This window comes from Pinus tabuliformis, chromosome 9, assembly GCF_031772625.1.
Source record: "Pinus tabuliformis cultivar Carrire ecotype Pingquan chromosome 9, CPIR1, whole genome shotgun sequence".
Classification (NCBI taxonomy): Eukaryota; Viridiplantae; Streptophyta; class Pinopsida; order Pinales; family Pinaceae; genus Pinus; species Pinus tabuliformis.
In genome coordinates this window covers 1477590223-1477596485 of record NC_142307.1, presented here as the reverse complement: position 1 = coordinate 1477596485, position 6263 = coordinate 1477590223, and the positions used below count along the sequence as shown (strand labels likewise).

Below are 6263 nucleotides of genomic sequence, written 5' to 3'. Positions count from 1 at the left end.
TTTGTTTTTCGAACCCGCAGGTGACTTAGTTATGTCATAAACCTTAGAAGTATCGCTCCTGCATCAGGTACAGACTTCAATATAATCTCCGAAATGGTCGCAATTCCCATCTTCCATCCATATTTATAATCATTTATCATAATTTGACCAAAACTGGTAATACTTATTACGTATAATACTCCATCACAGTTGTTACTTCCATGTTTACATACTCATTTATCAATGTTTTACCAACTAACCATTATTCGTAATTTAAAAATTCAGATTAAAAATGGATCATATATTCCTGGAAGGTAAGATTTCTTTGAATTGGGTATCTTGTCTTGCCTTGCCTTCCAAGTCTTCTTCAGGCTGCGCATTCCAGGTCACAACCACTCATCTCCAGGCTCTGTATTCCAAATCTTCTGTTACACATTCCAGGTCACAACCACTCATCTCCAGGCTCTGTATTCCAAATCTTCTGTTACAACAACTGTTGTGCATTGTTGAGCAAGAATTTCACAGTTACACGTTACAACATGTATTTGCTCAAGTTCCATTCAGATGGAAAGTCAATGAAATAAATATGATTTCCCAGCTGAGAGAAAGGTTGATTTTTTTTTTTCAACAAAAATTATGTGATCTTCATATAATTTTAAAGAGAATATGCACTAACAAGACTTGGTTGTTTTACCAAATTCCTACAACTGCCTCTACAAAATCTCTCCATTGGGAACAGTAGGTTTTTGTTTTTTTTTGTTTTTTTTTCCAAAAATCTGATTAAAATAACTAAAAAATTACTTATTCTAAACCTAGGTCTCCACCCAATTCTCAACAACTCAATTCATCCCCATGGACAAAAAAAAATAGTCACAGTTATAAAGCAAATACTTAGGTAATGCCAACCCGCTTTTGATTCAGAGTCTGATCTTTTTCTGAAGCATTTGGATTTTTGTTAGCATCATGTTTTTCAATGCGTTGGGATGCCAAAAATAGTTGAGATGAGAGTTTATTTGAATTGAGTTCCTAGTAAGTAGCTGTTCACATTGCACAAGGAGGATTTTTCCGGTTCCTGCACATGAGGCTTGCGAACAGAGTTAGTAGTGTGTTATTTCTTCCTCCAAAGGAAGAGAAAGCATACACTACTTAGAGCACATGAGACTTGCAAACAGAGTTAGTAGCGTGTTACTTCTTCCTCCAAAGGAAGAGAAAGCATACAATACTCAGAGCTATCAGCCTAGCTTTTGTTGAAAGAATATGAAGAACATGACATGCATCTACATCATCATATTAAGACAAATCCCAGCTATATGGAATAACTTATTGGTATTTTATAAGTGACAGACTTCTAACCTACCTTGTTAAATGTCATGTCTTTGAGTCTCAGGCGGTTAATCTGTTTCTTTACATATAAAGAATAAAGAATATAGACTTTTAGCCCATCAAAAACAGTCTAGGATATACTTCGAAGTCTAAAGAAAGTTTCAATCCTTAGAGTGTGTTACTTATAACTGAATATATTAAATTGAACAGTCAATCTTTTGGATTTTGGGATTCTTTATGTGGATAACAGTCCCAGGTTGAAATTTTGTAGGGTTCCTATATAGTGACAATCCCTGGGTGTTTAGTTGATTAGGTTGGGATAGAATTGCAGTCCAGAAGGGTGTTTTTTTAATGCAAAACCAGTTCTTCGTGGTCTTAACCGGTGCTTGTTAAAGCCGAGTGTTGTAGATATTGGGTTTTAGGATCAGTGGCTGCCAATTATGGCAACCGATGTAGCAAAGGATCTGATTTCTGGCACTGTTGGGGGAGCAGCACAGCTGATATCTGGGCATCCCTTTGACACAATTAAGGTGAAGCTCCAGAGTCAGCCATTGCCTCTTCCTGGCCAGCAGCCTCGCTATGCCGGTGCAATCGATGCTGTCAAGCAGACCATTGCCAAAGAAGGCCTCAGAGGGCTGTACAATGGAATGGGAGCCCCTTTGGCCACTGTGGCGGCTTGCAATGCAGTTGTGTTCAGTGCGAGAGGTCAGATGGAAGCCCTATTTAGGGTTGAGCCTGGTTTGCCACTTTCTGTAGGGCAGCAGGTGGTGTGTGGAGGAGGGGCAGGGATTGCGGTATCTTTCTTGACTTGCCCAACTGAGCTTATCAAATGTAGATTGCAAGCTCAGAGTGCTTTGGCTACTTCTTCAGTTGCAACTTTGGGGGTAACAGGAGTGGCAGCTTCTAATAAACACAATGGCCCAATTGATGTAGCTAAGCATGTCCTAAGATCCGAAGGAGCCAGAGGATTGTTCAAGGGCTTTATCCCTACTTTATTAAGGGATGCACCTGGAAATGCCATTGCATTTGGCGTGTATGAGGGTCTGAAGCAGTTCATGGCACGAGGGCATGATACATCTCAATTGGGCATGGGTGCCCTGCTTGCTTCTGGTGGGATTGCTGGCGCTGCTAGCTGGACACTTATATATCCAACTGATGTTGTGAAGAGTGTCATCCAGATTGACGAATTTCACCAGCCAAAGTATGTTGGTACGATGGATGCCTTCAAGAAAATTGCTGCTTCAGAAGGGCTTAAAGGCTTGTATAAAGGGTTTGGTCCAGCCATGGCAAGAAGTGTTCCTGCCAATGCCGCCTGCTTCCTTGCTTATGAGATTACCAGGTCAAGCTTGGGATGATGGGAACTTCAAATCAAATTGTGTCTATTTACAGGAGTTCAAAAGCAACAGAGCAAATTGGGAAATGGCATGTTCGTTATTTGAAAGCTGTTAAGGGCTCTTTTTTGGTCCTCCATTCTTGGTTTGGGTGAGCTCTGTCATCCTTGTTTTTATGCTGCTTCGTAAATTTGTAATGGGGTTCCATCTTCCTGTCTCATCAGGCATAATAGCTAGACGTTTAATTTCTTCTCTGGTGCCTCTGAATAATTTAGAGTTGTACCTGCATATGCAATTGAATTGAAAAGCAAGAAGTACGAGGGGCCGCCTTCTCAGAATGGAGGAATTCAAACAGTGAAGTGAATCTCATTAAGAAAGTTTGTGTCGAAAAGATCGTGGGCATTTCTATTTCAAATTATAGTGATAGGTTTATCATATACATGTTAGCAAGTTCACTTACCCATGTGGCTAGATATGGTAATTTGTAATGGGATGGAAAATATAAGCTTATGCTAGATCATCTCCTTATAATTTAGGTATTTTAACAATAAATTGTGATGGTATAATTTGTTTGACTTTTGTTGATTATTAAGAAGGTTTGTTTTTGGAAAAATCTTTGATATTTGGTTAGTTTAGTGTTAGAAGATATTTGTTTTAAATTTTTTTAAAGTTTTAATGCTAGTTTATCTCAAGGGGTTTATAGAGGATGTTATTCACAGATGTGTGAAAGAATTTTTAGGTTTCTCATAAGGTTTTGTTTTGAGGGATAAAAAGCAATATGTATGTATGTGTGTCAGCATGCTAAGAAGGTTTGTCGTGGAAAGATCTTTGATATTTGACTAGTTTTGTGTTATTGGGTGCCAAGTTTAAATTTCCCTAGGGCAGATGAACTAGTCTACATCGAGGGGTTTACCAAAAATGTCATCCATGAATGCGAGGAAGCATCCCTTAAGTTTTCCACGAGGTTTTCTTTGGAGGGGAAAATATGAACCCATAACCTATGGCCTCCTTTGTCACAATATATATGAAAGAGGTTGTGTTATGTACCTGATAACGATTGCAATTTTCTAACTTATTATAACAGCCCAATTGACATGAGATTACTATGTCAATTGTTGCTTTATATCTCCATTCATTTAACTCAACAAATGTAACTAACCAAACTCAATCATTTATAATGTAGTGAAATTTAATTAGTAATGGAAAATATTAAAGGATAACATCATTTATTTATATGCCAATTAATAAAACAAAGTCTAACTCATTCATGCAAACCAATGTTCAATTCCAAATAATGATCACTGAGGAAACACACCCTAAGGGTGTCACTTTTATTCTCAACCAACATAACGCTAAAAACATTGGTCATGCCTCCTGTGTAGGGCCACTACATAATGAGGATACTCAATTGGCACACTGTCCTAAGGCTCATCTTAACTAAAAATATGTACACAAGAAACAAGGCAATGACTGGACAATTTTTTATTAAATATAGATTATTGTAAGGTGGAGGGGCCTCTAGCGTAAGCCACACCTCCCAATAGGGCCTTGATGTGCAAATAAATATATGCATTCTAGCCCCATTACTACAACATCTCAAGCAATGGAGTTCTCCACTACAAACAAAGAATACTGGGAAATGTACCTCCCATAGGCTTCAATACACCCACATCATCTACCCACACAAATAAATCTATTAAACAATGTTGAAAGTGCTCCAATCACTCCACAATTAAGTAACCGCACCTTTTCAAAAGTACACATCTACTTGCACAAAAAACTACAACTCATGAGCATCAATTATATGTCTTTTTACTGTATAACTAAGAGCACTCCTCCCTAATAATGATTATCCCGATAAAAGGTAATTCGAAGTCATAAAATGATCTTAGGGTGAATTAGAGTTATATGAGAAGCATTTATTCACATAATTATGATCTTTTTTGGGTCAGAAAACCTATAGTAATAAAATATTAAGAGAAAATATTTTCCAAATAAATCATTACTTTCATTTACCTTCCTGACAAGGTTGTAAGACTCTTAGGCTAGGTTATCCACATTGAACTAGGGTTCTTCTGTTAGGCTTTGAGTCCATAATAGCATTTCATAATCGTTCAAGACATCTAACTTAGGTCACTAAGTGTCTCAAGAACTATTTTTATGCTACATTACTCAAATGCACTTAAATAACATCATTGGTCCCATGACTTCCATGGTATTAGATTTAATATAGGCAATTAACTTATTTAACAAGAGAGCACAATGATTAGAGAATTAATATGATATTCCAAACTCAAGTCCCAAACAATTATATTCAATCTAATCATTATAACATATTCTGACATAATCATCATAGCCAAAAATAAGTGCAAGGACATATCATCACTTAAGGATACACCAACAATGTTACATTGATGTTCCAAACTCTTTATGTCCCACACAACTATATTCAATCTAATCATCATAACATATTCTAACATAATCATCATGGCCAAAAAGAAGTCAAAGGATACATCATCACCTAAGTGTACAAAAACTCTTAATGTAACATAAAATTCATAAAATAAAAATAGCTTATAAATGTTTATTAACAACCAATAAACAAAGGAAGTATTTCAATTCAGTGAACAATATATACCCAATAGATAAAGCACAAATGGGGTGTTATAATTTCTCACCCTTCATAAAGGCTATACCATGGGAGCCGACTATCTAAAAACAAATATAGATAAAGTCCTCTAATCCCAGACCTTAATTCACATGTATCTTTTACCTCTAAATGATGTCCCCATTTAAATTTGACCTAATCAATAACTCAACTTCATAGGTGTTGTTGTTAGTTTCAACAATCATCAAGGGATTAGTGAACTCCCCTATGTCCTCAATTTGTTTGCCATCAAAATCCATTACACATCCTAGGTTAGATATGCACATTTTAAGCAAGGAAAAGTGGAATACATTGTGTGTTGAAATTTGTAGCTTGGGAGGTACTCCCACAACCACTAGGGTACTGGGTTTGTGAGGAGTTGACCCACAAAATGTGGTTTATGGGCAATGTACCCAAGTGATAGCCTTTGTACCCAAAGTTGTGGGTGAAAGACCCAAGTGAAAAATAATTGCTTATTCATTGGATGCATGAAGAGCACCCTTGAAGGGCTAAGGGGCACTTAGGGCTATGATGGAGTGGATGAAAACAAATGAAAGAAATTGTATCTCTTAAGTTATTGGTGTTTGAGCATGAATTGCTTAGGTCGGGTTGGGAAAAAGTGGTGACCCTTGGTGGCTAATGGACTCCACTAAGAACACTATAAAAGGAGATAACATTGAGCTCATTTGATCATCTAAGCAAGCATATCACAAGTGTTTTCTGCCCAAGAGGAAGAGCGAGTTTGTTAGGTGCCTATACTGCTAGTGTATCCCCTTATTGTTATTAGTGCAACCCCCTTATTATATTGTTGTGCCCATGTAGTCCCCTTATTATTATTATTGTACCCCATAGAAGCCCACTATTGTTATTGTTGTGCCCTTAGAATATTATTGTTATGTCAGCTCTAATTATATTGTGACCCCTTAGACTCCTATATATAGAAAGGAGCTCTTTTCATTTGTATCATCCAAGAATTGTTCATT

General features: G+C 37.0%; 1 pseudogene; it reads left to right on the top strand.

Moving 5' to 3' along the window:
• The first annotated feature begins 907 nt into the window (after positions 1-907).
• LOC149154204 (mitochondrial carnitine/acylcarnitine carrier-like protein pseudogene) lies at positions 908-3133 on the top strand (annotated as a pseudogene).
• The last annotated feature ends 3130 nt before the right edge of the window (positions 3134-6263 follow it).